This window comes from Eubalaena glacialis, chromosome 2, assembly GCF_028564815.1.
Source record: "Eubalaena glacialis isolate mEubGla1 chromosome 2, mEubGla1.1.hap2.+ XY, whole genome shotgun sequence".
NCBI classification, from domain to species: domain Eukaryota; kingdom Metazoa; phylum Chordata; class Mammalia; order Artiodactyla; family Balaenidae; genus Eubalaena; species Eubalaena glacialis.
The window spans coordinates 38887093-38904502 of NC_083717.1; the positions used below are offsets into that span (position 1 = coordinate 38887093).

Consider the following 17410-nt stretch of genomic DNA (forward strand, 5'->3'; position numbering starts at 1 on the left):
ATGGAATGAACAGGAGAAGGAACCTCCTCGGGCAATGAACCCAGGTCAGCCCCACACCCAGCAAGCCTCTGAGCCCTGAGTGTGTTCCTCATCTTTCTTTAGAGGGGTGATAATCCATTCTGCTTTCAAGAGCTGTATGATCTTAGGCCAGGGCCAGTGCAAAGTGAAAAAATGTGGAACCCCCTTGTTAAAAAAAATTAAAAATTTCAAAACAGCAACAGCAGAGCATTAAACCAAGCATAGGGCCCTTCTAAGCATGAGGGCCTGTGTGACTGTGCAAGTCGCCTGTCCCTGAAGCCAGCCCTGTCTAGAGCAATAATAGAAATAATGAAATAATAATAGCTTCCCTCTTTGGGGCACCTACTTTGCACTAAATTCTCCCTGCCACTTTAAATATTTTATTTCTTTTAACCTTTCTGAGGTTGTTTTTATTTCCCGCTGTGTGTTTTTATCTCTACAATGGGGAGGTTGGACTAGACCAGTAGTTCTTAACCCTGGTTACACATTAGAAGCACCTGGGGACTTTTAAACAATACCCAAAGCTGGCCCCACCTCCACAGATTCTAACTGAACTGGATTGAGTCTCAAGATGGGAATTTTTACTGGCAGTGACATGAAGAATAGGTGTCCTTGGTGGGTCTGGGTAAAGGGTGGGTCTTCGAGGACATCGTTTCTCCTCCGCAGCAGCCATTTACCCAGCCGTCGGTTCCGCCCAGTGTGTCAGTACTCCAGTGTTAGCTGGTGGCCTCTGGAGGAAGCCATCCATTGGTGGCAGTATTTCTGGGCACAAAGAGAAGACGGTGGCTTCCCCACCTCTTCTGGGAACTGCCAGCTTGCCTAGCTTCCCTGATAGAACCAAAGCAATGTGCATAAAACTGTTACAGAGAAGAAAGCAGAGAGGAAAATGATGTGTATTGTACACTTCCTGAGTGTCTGGCATTACACAAGGAACATTCATATTTAACCTTCCAAAAACCCTTCTGGGTATTTTCTAGAATTCCCATTTTTGCAGCTCAGAAAGCTTAAGGATGTTGCTGGACATCACACAGCTGATTGAGTGGTCCCTGTACTTACTGGAGGGGCAGTGCTGCGGTTCAGAGACATGGTGGAGGGTGGAGTGGGGTGCAGAAGTGTGGGTATACGGCTGGGTGGTGCTTGCCTCACATCTGCCCCATCATCTCTCTTGACCCCTGCTACCCTGAGGCCTGGGACCCCTACCGTCTTGCTCCAACCCCACCTCCACTCCCACCCACCAGTAGTCCCTGGGCAAACCATGTCTGAGGGCCAGTACAATCTCAGAGCCCTGTGGGACTGGCCCTCCCTTTTCTGGCAAAGAGAGCCAAGCCGTGGATGAAGCCAGTGAGGCATGTCCCAGGCCTGCCTTATCAAGACCGCACAGAGCCCAGAAACAGCTCACGTTGGGTCCTATGGAAATGGTCTGGAACACTGGGTCCATTCACTTTTGTGAGAACCCAAGGACAAAAGGAAGGTCCCCTGGGGAGGCAGCCCAGGCTCCTCACAGAAGCCTGTCAAGAGATGGGACTAAAGCAGATGGGGGGCTCTGGAGCCGCTGAGCAAGGCTGAAACTCCTTCTAAGATTAAACTCCTTCTTTGAAGCCAGTTAACGCTGCAAAGATCCTGAGTCTGCACACCGACTGGGGCAGTTCTCACCCTGATGACCGACCGTCAGCCTCAGGCTCTGCCCAAGGCGGGATAGCCTCACTTTTGAGGAAGAAGCTCAAATTCCCCTCCCTACTCTTGGAGGGCCTTGGATGGCATCCTGCCCATCCTTCCCTGGCTCAGGGAAGCCATGGGGTCTGGGGTGGAATGTTGGGAAGTAATGCAGACCCCAGACAATTTAGGGGGTGGGCAGGACTGCAGCCTCTCTAATGGAGCCATGGCCAGAGCAGAGGGGAGGGCTGGAGCTAATCAGGAGGGCCCCTCCCCATAGGAATCCACCCACCCTTCCACTTAGGCGAGTAGACCTGCAGTTTCACAGCCCCAAGCTGGGCTAAGCCAGTAAGGCCTGGACCAGCTAATAGAAGCCACAAGGAAAGAAAGATTTCTATCACACCATTCGTCTTGGGGCTGCCAAGTGGTCTGGGTGTGGAGGGCTGGGGAACCTGCTTTTAATTCATTCTTTTTTTTTTGTTTGCCCACGCGGCATGTGGCATCTTACTTCCCCAACCAGGGATGGAACCCACGCCCCCTGCATTGGAAGCACGAAGTCTTAACCACTGGACCACCAGGGAATTCCCTAATTCATTCTATTTTTTTTAAGGACATTTATTTATTTACTTATTTATTTTTGGCTGCTTTGGGTCTTCGTTGCTGCTCGCAGGCTTTCTCTAGTTGCAGTGAGCGCTCTTCGTTGCAGTGCACAGGTTTCTCATTGCGGTGGCTTCTCTTGCTGCGGAGCACGGGCTCTAGGCGCGCGGGCTTCAGTAGTTGTGGCACGAGGGCTCTAGAGTGCAGGCTCAGTAGTTGTGGTGCACGGGCTTAGTTGCTTTGCGGCATGTGGGATCTTCCCGGACCGGGGATTGAACCTGTGTCCCCTGCGTTGGCAGGCAGATTCTTAACCACTGGACCACCAGGGAAGTCCTAAAATGGTAAATTTTATGTTATGTGTATTTTACCACAGTTTAAAAAAAGAAAAAGGAGATTTAACGGCGGTTAGCTTAGAAAGCACACCAGACCAGAAAGCACATCATCAGACAGTCTCATCTGAGGCTGAAAAGAGGTTTCCAGAAGCGCCTGCAGGCTTCTGGGGAAGGCATCGTCTTCCCCTCAAGGCTCAAAATGATCCGCCCATGGGGTTAGAAATGAATTCTTAAAAGCCTGTCAGATGTGCCTCCCTTCTCACCCTTTCTGGCTATCCTTAGGTCCATGAGATGGGATTGTCTCTCCCTTCTCCAGTAATATTTGGGGGTGCATGTGAGGACCGAGCCAGTAAGTCAGCCCCTGACATTTTTGCACCCTGCTTTAGGACTGCTGAACCATTTTACAGAATCTTAGCTGGTGTGAGTGTGTGAAGTTGCAGTGGAGAACGCAGACTGCATCCAGGCTGAAAGAGCCAGCTAACGATGCAGCAGAAGCTATACTCTCCGGGCAGAGGTCCCATACGCCCCTGGTAGGGGTCTGTGACAGTGTCTAGGAGCACAGGAGGCCTCAGGAGAGAAGGGACTTACCTGCCTGGAGTGTATTTTTACTTAAAAATTCACAAGAGTGGATATTATTATGTTTTTACTTAAAACACATATAACATCACTTTGGCAGCCCATATAATAAAACTAGAATGACACAAAAGATTAACCTGGTCCTTGTACAAGGATGACATGAAAATTTGTGAAGCATTTCATATTTTTTTAGCAGTCGATAATTGAAAAGTGAAATTGGAAAAGCAAGCCAATTTACAGCAAAACAACAACAAAAACAGAAAATACTTAAGGATAAATTTAACAAAAGATGTGCAAGACTTACATGCTGAAAACCACAGGTCACTGGGGCACCATCTTGCCCCCTGGCCTGCTGGCTTTGACTACCAGGTTGGGTGACTGCTCAGTTGACCTGAGAGCAAGGGCACCAGCCTGTGTTGTTCTTGCCAAAACTGGCAGGGGTGGAGTGGGGTACGGCTGGCTGGGAAGGGCCAGATAATCAAAAGGCTCTCAAAGACAAAGACAAAGATGACTTGACTCTTTTAGCTAAGGGCCTGTGGCATCCTGCCCTGGTTACCCCATCCTGCCCCTCCCCACCCTGTGATTAGTGTGGTAACTGTTGAGTGGTGAGGATGACAGTGAATACTGTGAGAGTCAGAGTTGATGGGTAGATGTGTAACATCCCTGCAGGTACCTACAAGCCTGGTGTTCTCTTGTCTAAGCATCTCTCACCATAAAGGCATGGTCCTGGGTCAGCCCAGTTCTTGTTTGCTTACCTAGTATGGCTACTCTTTGGGTATACTTGTGTGTTTATCCTGATTTCATTTCTTAAATATTATTTCTTATTAAAAAGTGAGGGCTTCTCTGGTGGCGCAGTGGTTGAGAGTCTGCCTGCCAATGCAGGGGACATGGGTTCGAGCCCTGGTCTGGGAGGATCCCGCATGCCGCGGAGCAACTAGGCCCGTGAGCCACAGCTGCTGAGCCTGCGCGTCTGGAGCCTGTGCTCCGCAACGGGAGAGGCCGCGATGGTGAGAGGCCCGTGCACCGCGATGAAGAGTGGCCCCCATTTGCCGCAGCTAGAGAAAGCCCTCACACAGAAACGAAGACCCAACACAGCCAAAAGTAAATGAATAAAAAAAAAAAAAAAAAAAAAATTGATACTCAGGGGCTTCCCTGGTGCTGCAGTGGTTAAGAATCTGCCTGCCAATGCAGGGGACACAGGTTTGAGCCCTGGTCTGGGAAGATCCCACATGCCGCGGAGCAACTAAGCCCGTGAGCCACAACTACTGAGCCCGCGTGCCACAACTGCTGAAGCCCACATGCCTAGAGCCCGTGCTCCGCAACAAGAGAAGCCACTGCAATGAGAAGCCTGCGCACCACAATGAAGAGTAGCCCGTGCTCGCCTCAACTAGAGAAAGCCCGCACGCAGCAACGAAGACCCAACACAGCCAAAAATAATAATAAATAAAAATAAATACATTTTTTAAATATTAAAATAAATAAATAAATGAGGCACAGAGAGGTTAAGTGACTTTCCCAAAGTCATATCATCTCCTTCACATACTCTCTACCATTTACTCACAAGGGTAAGAAGCAGAGTGGGAATTGCGTTTGTAGAATTGTACCCTAATTTCTGGGAGGGCTTTTTACTCTGAGAATGTCTGGAGGATGAGGCCATTTCTCTAGGCTTTCTGTGAATATGAGGGGTCTCTTCTCATGATCCTCAAGGGTTTTCAGTGGCTCTCTGTGTATTCAGTTCCCTGGACAAGCACACATGAGGAGCCAGAGGAGCCTGACGTCTTGGTAAGACTGCTTAGCTCTCCTCTGACCACATGTGCAGACTCACTTAACCTCTTTGAGTCTTAGTGTCCTTATCTGCAAATTAGGAATAATACTACTACTCAGCTCATGGAGTTGCTATGAGGGTTAAATGAGATAATGCATGCAGAGTGCTTATACAGATTAAATGAATGTTCATTGTAATTATTAGATATGTTGTCTTCCCTATTGTCCATATCCACACACCAGAGTTACATTGCACGCAATGAATACAGGACAGATGGAAAGCGTCTGAGCTGCCTAACTCTTTCCTAATCCCACAAGAGACTGGGAAACCACTAAAGACCAAGGGAAGGCAGAGGTCACCAGGCAGAACTGACCTTGAACAAACACTTGCAGGATGTTGGCCTGCTGTTGGGAATCATAAAAGACAAATGAAAAATGGGAGAGGGAGACAAAACAAACTAGTGAGGGGGATGTGCAATGGCCCCACCTAAACTACAGGTAAGGAACTGTAGGGTCAGAGAGTAGAGAAGACACTGTCCCCATCTATGGAGAACCAAAGGGGACAGGACAGCAAACTAGGCTGCATTTAAATTGTCCTCCAGTTGCAGAACTTGATGCTGAAGCAGGGCGCCCAGCATGGCTCACCCCCAGTCCTTTGCAGAGTCCCATTTTTAATCTGCCTTTACAACTACCTTTTCCTTCTTTCTTGAAAAAAGTTATGATTGTAATTATAATGATAAAATATTTTATACATACAAAATATTATTAAAATTGAACTATTTTAAAGAAAAATAATAGAATGAATATCTATATACTCATCACCCAGCTAAAAAATAACATATGACCAATGCCTTAGAAGCCACTGTGTGTCCCGCCTTGAGTCCACACCTCCTCCTCCTCATTATCCTGATTCTGGTTTATCCATTACCCTGATGTTCTGTACATTTGAACCACTTATAGTGTTTCCTAAACAATACAGTATTTAGTTGCGCCTGCCTCTGAACTTTACCTCCTTTCTTTGTTTTCTTTTGATTTTTAAAGATTTTTTCATTCCATTGTTCCCACCTTCCTACTTGTTTGCAACTTACGTGCTTTATGTCTGTTCTTTTGGTGATTACCCTAGCTTCTTCTTTCTTCTTTTCACTGTGGTGAAATATACATAACGTTAAATTTACATTTAACATTTTAACCATTTTTAAGTGTACAATTCAGTGGTGTTAAGTGCACTCATGCTGCTGTGCAACCATCACCACCATCTATCTTCAGAACTTCATTTTCCCAAAGTGAAACTCTGTACCCATTAAATAATAATGGATACATTATTATCTCCATTTTCTTCTCTCCCAGCCCCTGGAAACCACTATTCTATTTTCTGTTTGTAGCATTTTCTTTTCTTTTTTTAATATTTATTTAGTTATTTTGTTGCACCATGTCTTAGTTGCAGCAGGTAGTCTCCTTTGTTGTGGCTCCAGGACTCCTTAGTTGCGGCTTGCTGGCTATTTAGTTGTGGCACGTGGGCTACTTAGTTGCAGCACACGGGCTCCTTAGTTGTGGCATGCAAACTCTTAGTTGTGGCATGCATGTGGGATGTAGTTCCCTGACCAGGGATCGCACCCAGGCCCTCTGCATTGGGAGCACAGAGTCTTATCCACTGCGCCACCAGGGAAGTCCCTGTAGCGTTTTCTTTAACATGCATACCTAACATAGTGAAGTCTAAAGTTCAATCAGTGTCTGTGCATTCTTTCCAAATACATAAGGATCTTAGAATTCTTTCATTCCAATCACACTCTCTTAATTTATTTGGTATTCTCATCCAGCACTGTAGCCTGTTTCCCTTGTCACACACACACAAATTTCACAGTATTTAATATTTTTATACAGACAATATGTGCTTAGTTTTATACACATATTTGTTAACATCTTTGCTCACCATTTCTTTTTTTAATTTTATTTCAGTTCTTCTATCCAGGATATCTGAAGTACATTCTTTAAGTTTTCTTTAGTGAATTTTTTTTGGCAGCACACTCTGTTTTTATTTGTTTGAATGGCTTTATTTCACCTTTCTTCTTGAAAGAGAGTTTCACTAGGTATAGAATTATTGTAGGTCAACAGTTATTTTCTGTTAGCAAATTACATCTATTACTCCACCCGCTTTTGGTTCCCTTTGTTGCCATTGAGAAATTGGCCATAGTCTAATTGCTATTTCTTTGTGGGTGATCTGTGCTTTCTCTCCAGCTGCTTTTTAGACTCTCTTGCTCTCACTCTCGCTCTGTGTGTGTGTGCATGCACACACACACATGCGCGTGTAACAATCTTGCAGTGATGTACCTGAATTTGGATTTCTTTTTATTCATTTGCCTAGGATTCATTGAGCTTCCTTGATCTGAGAATTAGTATGTTTCAACAATTCTAGAAAAATTTCAGCCACCATTTCTGCATATTTTTCTCTTCCCTACTCCCTCAATTATCTCCTTCTGGAACTCTGAGTTTACATATTTGAGACTTCTCAAATTGTCTTTCTGACCTGATTTTTGGTATTTCCTTCAGCTCTATCTTCTAGTTCACTAATCCTCTCTTCTACTATATCTAATCTCCTATTTGAAACAGAGGTTGGCAAACTATAGCCTGTATGCCAAATCTGGCACATGGCTCATCTTTGTATGGCCCTCAAGTTAAGAATGTTTTTTTAAAATGTTTTAATGTGTTGTAGAGAAAACCAAATAATATGTGACAGAGACCTATGTGGCCCACAAAGCCTAAAATACTTATTATCTTGCACTTTGAAGAAAAAGTTTGTTAACCCCTGATTTAAACCATTTACTGTTGAAAAAATTTGTTTTGAATTATGGAAAATTTCAAACATTAAATATAAAGGAAAGAACTGTATAATAACCACCTATATTCTTGTGACCTAAATTCCATCATTTTAACATCTTGTCATACTTGTTTCATTTATATGTGTTTGTTGAACTATCTTAAAATAAATAACAGACATCATGATACTTCAATATTAAATACTTCAGCATGTATCTCTTTTTTAAAAAGCATTCTCCTAAATAACTCAATATCATTATCACACCCACGAAAAATAACAATAATCCCTTAATCCTGGCTAATACCCAGTGCATTAAAATTTCTCCAATTGACTCTAAAATACTTTTTATAGCTACATTTTCAAACCAGGATCCAGTCAAGGAACACACAATGCATTTGGTTATTTTATCTCTTATCTTTAATCTAGGATTGTTCCTCCCCTCCCTCACCTCACTTTTTTTTTTTTTTTACATTGATTTTTGATGAAACCAAAGAATGATCTTGTAGTATGTTCCACATTCTGGATTTGTCTATTTCTTCATGGTCATCCATTGAATATTTTATTTCAATTATTATAAATTGATTTGGTTCTTTTTCAAATCTGCTTCATCAGTCTTTATAGTGGTCTCAACGGTGGTGGAAATCCTATATAATAGTATTGTGATGTTCAGTGATGTCACACTGGTAGCTTGAAATCAGCCGTGGTGGGAGTATTTACACCTGAAAATAAGCAAATGCTACACATGAAGGCTTGGTTTAATGCTTTATTGTCTAGCCTTAAGAAACTGATGGAAAATGTTAATAATTTAAACTTAAAAGTGTGTTGTGTCTGTAGCCATTACATTGAGAATAGCACAGAAAAACTGAGGAAATATTCTTCCACTATTCAAAATTATTATCTGATTTAGCAAAGAAGTAGCTTATATTACTGACTAATGAAGGAAGTGCCAATGTATGTCTTTGTTATTTCATTTTATCTTCCTCCTTAACATAAATAAAAGTGTTAGCCAACATTCACGTTAGAACTGCAGTGAATTGCAACCATAGGTTGGCTATGGATACAAGAGTTTGGCAAAAATCATCAAGTGTTTTGTGTGAATCAATTTTCTATGTAGAATTTACAATAAGGAGTATTGTATATTTTATTATTATTTGTAAATTGGTGCCATACATCCTTTATGTCAGTAAAATTTATGTACATATATCTGCATGCATTTTTCCCATATCACTGGGTGGAACCTGAGATTTGTCTTTGATCTCTCGCCTGGGGAGCCATCAAAGTACAAGCTCACAGTCTCCAGTGTCCAGCAGAAAGCCTCAGAGTACCAGCTGGCCTTGGGACTCCTTTACCCACAGTTTTGAGATCTGTGCATTACTCATTTTTGTGTCAGTTCAGTGATACATTTTAAAAGATATTTTGGGGACTTCCCTGGCTGTCCAGTGGTTAAGATTCCACGCTTCTACTGCAGGGGGCATGGGTTTGATCCCTGGTTGGGGAACTAAGATCCTGCATGCTGCGTGGCACAGCCAAAAAATTAAAAAATAATAAATAAAAGATATTTTGTTTAATATTTTATTCAGTATTCAGTTTTTTCATTTTCTCGTTGGGAGAATCATTCAGGTATCTAACCTACCACACTCACGGTTTCCAATGACTTGCAGGCACAGGGGGCTTGGCTAAACTGTAAGAGCCAGGGCTTTGTTTATTCATTTCACCTGTCCACTCTACAAGGCTGCAGACTCAGCCATCTCAGTATGTGCAGCAAATTAGTGGGTAATACCTGATTGCTGTGCCATTTCCTGTCTTCTCAAGGAAAATGTTTGGATTTAGGTTGTGATGTTTGGGGTGGTTCTATTGTTCTGAGCTTGTTTTTATGTGTTTTCATTTGTGAATGTTACAGGTGGCTTTGGCTTGGGTGTGAATTATCATCATCGTCATCATCATCATAATTATCATCATCATTTTGGTTCTGCCCCAGTCCTGCTCTTTTTGGGCAGAGCAACATTCCATAGAAGAGGAGCTGTTCATTTTAATTGGCATCCTTGGCTGATCTGCAGCAGCTGGGCCCCTGTCTTAGTCTGCTTGGGCCATAACAAAATACCACAGACTGGGTGGCTTAAACAACAGAAATTTATTTCTCACAGTTCTGGAGCCTGGGAAGACCAAGATCAAGGTGCCAGCCAATTCAGTTCCTGGTGCAGGCTCTCTTCCTGATTTGCAGATGGCCACCTTCTCACTGTGCCCTCACATGGCAGAGAAAGAGAACAAGCTCTCTGATGTTTCCTCTTATGAGGACACTAATCCTATTGGATCAGGGTGCCACCCTTATGACCTCATTTAACCTTAATTACTTCCTTACTCTAAATATAGCCACCTGGGAGTTAGGGCTTAAACATATGAATTTGGAGGGGGTACACAGTTCAGTCCATAGCAGTCTTGCTGACCAGGAGGCCCAGTATGAGCTATAAAGTCAGACAGACTCAAGTTCAAAGCCCAGTTCTGCTACTTACTAACTTTGTAAAATATTTCATCTTTCTGGGAATTCCCTGGCGGTCCAGTGGTTAGGACTCAGCGCTCTCACTGCTGTGGCCTGGGTTCAGTCCCTGGTTGGGGAATTAAAGATCCTGCAAGCCAGGTGGCGGGGCCAAAAAAAAAAAAAAAAAATCATCTTTCTGACCCTCAGTTCGCTATTCTGGAAAGTAAAAACAGTAAGTTCCATTTCAGAGGAGTAAGTTCCACTTCCAATGTTGTAATTATTACATTAGAAAATGTATAGAAAGTAGCTAGCACAGTGGTACCTGACATGGGGCTCAATGTGAAGTTTCCTAGATGATGCCACTCAAAGTGTGGTCCTTGGACCAGCAGCACCTGAGATCATGACAGACATGCAGAATGTCAGGCCCCATCCCAGACCTGTCAGGTCAGGGTCTGCATCTTAACACCATCCCCAGTGATTTGAATGCACATTGAAGTTTGAGAAGTACTGAAGTAAATGGTATGACTTGGCCCAGCTTGGCCATGAGGCATATTGGGAATGCAGTGTCATAATTCAGCGGGGGAGAGAGCCAGGGCCAGGCAGCCCTGAGAATTGAAGGGAAGGGAGGGGAACCTAAAGAATTGGGACTGCTGAGAGCTGACACCAGGCCAAGCTCCCGCCATCCACTTGCACTGCCTAGAGGGGCAATACCAGGCAAGGTCCCCACTGTGCTGCTCTCCAAGGGGTCTTTTTTTTTTGGCCTCACCATGCAGCATGCAGGATCTTGCTGCCCAGGGATCGAACCCATGCCCCCAGCATTGGGAGCATGGAGTCTTAACCACTAGACCACCAGGGAAGTCCCTCCAAGGGGTCTTACTGGTCGGTTGTGTCAGTGGTTACTGGTGACTATAAAAGGCTCATCCTCAGTCAGTTCTTCTCTTGTCTGAACTCTTAGCTGTTGACAGAATATGCCGTTTTACTCTCATCTCTGGGACTTTGTACCTTTCTCCCCCATCCTTTTTCCCTGACTCATTCCTGCTCCTTCCTGAAAACTCAGCTTGAAGGCCACCTTTTCCAGGAAGCTGTCTCTGCCCCTCCTTAACTAACTGCTCCCTTCCCAGCCTGTCTTCCCCACACTCATGTATCACATGCTTTAGGGATGCTGTGCACCTGCCTGCCTTTCCCTCTAGTTCCTTGGAAAAGTCTAGAGAGTTGTGAGGTTAGGAGGGCATGCTCAGGATTGAACGCTGGCTGTGCCACTTCCCAGCTCTGTGAATTTGAACGAGTCTCTGAATTTCTAGGAGCTTCACTTTCCTCATTGGTAAAATGGAGGCACAGATCTTTTGAGAATTAAATAAGGTAAGAGGTGAATGGCATGTGAGACTTTGCGCTACAACACAGGTGTGCAAGAAACACCACACTTCCTTATTTTCTTTAAATCAGCTTAAGTCTGACTCCAATAGGCTGGAGGGGAATTCAATTTCAGTTCTTACTGGGGCTTTCCTCCTCTCTCTCTTTCTCTCTGTTCACACGTGAAAACTTTCATGATGTATGGAGAATGGGAGAAGGGCCCTAGATCTTGAGTCCCACCCTGGACGTCAGAGATTTGCACACTTGAGTATGTAGGATAGTGGTCGTGGTTAAGGGAGAGTTCAAGAGTCAGTCCAGCCTCCACCCCACAACAGCTGTGTGGCTATGATAAATTCACTTGACCTCTCTGACCCTCAGTTGCTTCATTCTTAAAGTGAGGGTTGTTCTAAGGACTCAAGCCAGTCCATAGAAAGCACTTAGCATAGAATAAATATAAAGCATGTGGCACCCGGAAATAGTTAATTCAATAAAAGTTAGCCATTATTATTATAATGTACAATGTATTTATTATTGATCTTGTAGTCAGCCATCTTGCTAAATTCTCTTATTATTTCTAACAACTTGTTTGTAGATTCATCTTTTGGCTTTCCATGCAGACAATCGCATAATTTGCAAGGATAGTTTTATTTCCTCCTCTCCAATCCTTATCCTTCCATTCGTTTTATGACCTGACTGTGACCTCTGGAATAATGCTAAATAGAAAGGATGATAGAGGGCCTTGTCCTCATCTGAATTTTAAAAAGGATGCTTCCTATTTTCCCCACTAAGAATGATGTTTCCTATAGCTTTTCAGTAAATTAAGGTAATCGGTGTATTTACGTTCTTTGTTGTCTATTTGCTGACCTTCTCTCTCCAGTGGCCTTTAGACCCTTGACGACAGGGGCTGTATGTGCCATGAATCAAGACAATTCCCACAGGGTTTAATTTACTGGTGGCCTGTCATTAGCCAAGGCTCTGGGCTTCCTGCCCCATTTGAGGCTGCACCAGAGTCCAGCCTTCAGCCTGCACCACTAGCCCTCTTTCCCATTGCTGGTTGATTACAAGCGTTTCGTGGGAAACCTTTTAAATAGAGAAAACCTCAGTCCACCTCCTGTGTTTCTCCTTTCCTCTCACACTACTACCACACTCACAATACTTCTGACACCAGTTGTGTGGGTTTTTTCCCCCAACAAGCAATTCTCTGTGACACCAGCTGGGTGTCCTACAATTTAACTCAATTCTGACACTATCTACCTGGAGAGAGTGTCAGATCCCATAGGTTAAGGGCTCAGTCCCATGAGACTGCCCCCCACTTCAGATGCCAATGGCACATAGTAGGTCCCCAAGTTATGCACAACTTCTGTCCAACTTGGCTACAAATCAAAAGTTCCCATAACCTCCTCCCCCTTGGATCTGATTATTTGCTAGAGCAGCTCACAGAATTCGGAAACACTTACGTTTCCCAGTTTATTAAAGGCTATGATAAAGGATGCAGATAAACAGCCAGATGAAGAGATACACAGGGCGAGGCCTGGAAGGGTCCTGAGCACAGGATTTTCTTTGGGTTTTTTGTGTTGTTGTTGTTGTTTTAATTTTTATTGGAGTATAGTTGCTTTACAATGTTGTGTTAATTTCTGCTGTATAGCAAAGTGAATCAGCTATATGTAGACATATATCCACTCTTTTTTGGATTTCCTTCCCATTTATGTCACTACAGAGCATTAAGTAGAGTTCCCTGGAGCACAGGATTTTCCCTCCCTGTGGAGCTGGAGCATGTCAGCCTCCCAGGACATGGATGTGTTTACCAACCTGCAAGCTCCCTAAACCCCACACTACTGGGATTCTATGGAGGCTTCCTCACATGGGCATGATCAATTATTGACTCCCTTTCCAGCCCCTCTCCCCTCTCTAGAGAATGGGGAGCATGGCTGAAAATTCCAAGCTTCTAATCATGGCTTGATCTTTCTGGTGACCAGCCCCCATCAAGAGCCCACCCAGAGTCACCTCACTAGAACAAAAGACACTCCTATCACCCAGAAAATTCCAAGGGATTTAGGAGCCCTGTGTCAGGGACAGGTCAAAGACCAAATATTAGAACAAAAGATGCTCCTAATGCTCTTATCACTTTTTTACAAGGGTGTTTTTTGTTTGTTTGTTTGTTTTACACTCAGGTTGCCCTGTGTCAGGAGCTGGAACAGAGACCAATGTATCTTGCTTTTTCACATCCAGGATAACCAAAGGGGATCAGGTGCTGGCTAACCTCTTCCTTGGACCCTGGCTCCTAATCTCAAGGCAAACAAGGCCCCAAATCAAATCCATCCCAGAGGACCGTTGGCATCTTTCCCAGATTCTTATTTAAGATCTTTTCCTTTTCCTGGGAGCTCCAACAAGCGGGGTTCCGGGTGGGGCCTGGTGACCCTCTGTGGAGTCCAGCTTACACTGCAGATAATAAACAACCCCCTTCTCTCCCTCTTTCAACCCTGAGGCCCTTCCCCACTCTGCATTCCTCACCTCTCTGACTCCCTGTCCATCAAGGCCTGGCCTTGAAGTCTCACAGTTTGTTCTTTACCCTGCATGCCTATCAGCATCTCTCTATAATTGTCAGGGGTCAGGCAGACGCTTCCTCTCCCTAGAAGTGAAGGAGGCTGTCCTCTCAGGCCATCTGGCTGAGCCAGCACCTTGTCACACACAGATGGATCCACTTTAGACCTGCTTGTAGGGGGGACCACCAGGCCTGCTCAGACCTCCAATCCTACACGTGATTCCTACTTTTCTGCAACTCTCCGGCTTTCTCACAACTCCATGTATCTGACCTCCCTAATTAGTACATAGGGAGAAATATACTTATCTGTACTTCATAGACAGATATATGCTTAATAAAGAAACTAAACCCCTGCTGGGTTCTGCAGGGTCCACAGTGAGCACCTGATTCCCAGGTAAGAGGTCTGGGGCCTGGAGGACCATTGGTAGAGGCAGGGCCCTGGGGACTTGCACTTTTGTGAGCCCTGCCTTACATTATGCAGAGCGTATTAAAATGCCTCCACATTTCACATTAAATATAAATTTGCCCTAAAATCATTTGAAATGATGTGGGGACATTTCTTTCTCTTCTTTCTGCTACAAAAATATATTGTAAAATTTTATTACATTTTTCATAAATAAAATAAAGAATAATATAATAAAAACCTGTGGTACTCACCACCAGCTTAAGCAATAAAATGTTTCCAGGATAGTTGAAATATCCTGTGTACCTCTCTCTGATACCCTGCCCTCCCTACAGAGGAAACTACCATCCTGAATTTTGAGTGTATTGTTCCCATTGATTTCCTTAAACTTTATATATATTTCTGAAACAGATTGAAAATGTTTGCATTTTCAGCTCTATCACAGTGATTTACGAAAATAATTTTTACAGTTTTGCATTTGAAGTTAGCTGGTTACAAGTTACTTACATTCCGATTGGTTCTGATTCTTAGTCATCATTACTTAGATTCTTGTAAAATGAGAAAATCTAACATATAAATGGATTTCAAATGTTATTAAATGTTTGCGAAGACAGTTAAGGAAGTTAAAATAATAGTGTTTTGTAGACACTTCACAAGGCATTCACTAGTTTTGGTTTTGCACTTTTCCTTTCATATTTTGAGGCCAAACATTTTTTTCCCAGGTGAAATAAATGTTTCTATTGATAGGAAAACCTCCTAGGCCTAGCACTTGTCCAGAGTCTCTGAGGGGTACAACAGGATGGCTGTACCCACCACAGACCAAGAGCAGCGGCAAAATTAAGCTGACACTTTGGAGCACCCACTGAGCCAGGCCCCCCTGTCCTAAGCCTTTCACATCTGCCTATGAATTCACTTACTCCTATCGGGTAGATGCTACAGCCACCCCACGTCCTATTAGAGGAAATAGGCACTAGGCAGTCCTGTGCCAGGTGGAAAGGGGCGGAGCTGGGATTTGAACCCAGGAAGCTGCCACCCTTCCTCCTGCTGCCTTCCATTTTCTGAGCCCCACCTGTACCGTACATGAACGTGTATTTTCTCAGAATCCTCTCAAGGACCAGGCATTGTTATCCCCATTTTATGAGGGAACCTGGCTCAGAGACTTGCTCCGGGTCACGCGGTTGAAAGAGGTGGCAGATTTGGCATTTGAATCTGCGCCTGCGTGATTCCAAATGCTGTGTGTGATTTTCGGGACACCGCACCGCTGCCCCCTCCCAACCTTGCCGCTTGGCAGCCAGCCAGGCCGAGTTCCTTCCTGCCCACACCTCCTCCCTCAACTCACCCCTTTAGGGGAGGGAAGGATCTGCAGGTGTTAGGGGTGGGTGGAGAGGGGCACCGACCTAACTCACCCTCACCCGGATTCCAGGCCTCTGTCAGCCTCTGCAGTAGGGAGGGGGCTATTTATCTGCAAGTCCTGGCACCGTGCCTCTTCCTCCCCTCCCCACCAGCTCCCCCTCCCGACCCCCCTTCTCTCCCCACCCACCTCCTACCCGGGGTGGTGAGTAGGTGGTTAGAAGCAGGCCTCACTGCTTTCTGCTTTCCACGTGATAGTCTCAGCTGGCTGGCTCCCCTCCCCCTGCAGATCTCCTTTATCTTGAGCCATCAGATTCTCTCTGGAGAGCACCCTCCCCTCCCCCAAGGTCACCTCCAGGGTGTTTGGCTCATGCTTACTGAACAGGCCCCCTTCTGCCTGGAAATGGGGGATGGTTTTAAAGAGCCAGATCCTTCCCTGGAGTCTTCTACTTTCCACCCCAGGGAACAGAGTCAGAGTGAAGGTGGGGCGGGGGAGGGAAGGACCATGGCTTGGAACCAGAAGACTAGGGTTTTGTCTCTGGGTCTGTGCCTCATTCGTTGTGTGACCTTGGACTAGTCGCATCCTCTTTCTGGGCCTCAGTTTCCTGAACTAGAGAGTGTGGCTGGACCAGATGCTCTCCAAGACCCTTTTCTTCTAGAAGTGTATGACTAAATGTACACCCTGCCCTGCAATGTTGGATATGTGACAGGTATATATACATATAATTTTTTTTTCTTTAATTAGAAATACAAGCAAACCTGTCTCCTGCTATTTCAGGAAGAGGTCTCACTGACTGTTCAGCCCAGAGAGGGAAGAGAAAACCAAGGTGAAACTAATACCTAGGGGAGAGAGGAGGAACTCTCAGGCTGAAGCAGGAAGTGAGAGGGAATTCCAGGGTACAATTTTGGAAGTACACTAGAATCAGAGATGGAGATTTTTTGTTTTTTGTGTTTTTTTAAAATATTTATTTATTTATTTGGCTGCGTCGGGTCTTAGTTGCGGCACGTGGGATCTTTGTCGTGGCACACCGGCTTCTCTCTAGTTGTGGCACATGGGCTTAGTTGCCCCAGCATGTGGGATCTTAGTTTCCCAACCAGGGATCAAACCCGTGTCCCCTGCAGTGGAAGGCAGATTCTTTTTTTTTGGGGGGGGGGGTTCACTAAATTTATTTTAAAAATCATAAAATGTTTCTTACAAAAAAGCATTACATTCTGCACACTGCTCTGAATAGATGCCAGGGACATATGGACTATTGTTACTTTTCCTCCCTGTCCCACACCCCCAGATGTTACAGCGACCACAAAGCAAAGTGTTCACAGTAATTACATGGGGGGACTTTTTTTAAACCACCAACAATGAACAAAAATTAAAATTCACTCTGCTGCTGTTTCAAAATTTCAATGTTAGTTTTTGCACACCCTCCCCCAACACCCAACCCTGTTTGTAAGGAACTAAAACATTTCATCTGGTGAACAGCAAAGATTTCACTACACCTCAAATGCAGAACACCTACGAGGTAGAGAAATGTTGGCT

At 44.6% G+C, this 17410-nt stretch overlaps 1 pseudogene; it reads left to right on the plus strand.

The window, feature by feature from the left end:
* The first annotated feature begins 3264 nt into the window (after nt 1–3264).
* On the plus strand, nt 3265–3365 carry LOC133086117 (U6 spliceosomal RNA; annotated as a pseudogene).
* The last annotated feature ends 14045 nt before the right edge of the window (nt 3366–17410 follow it).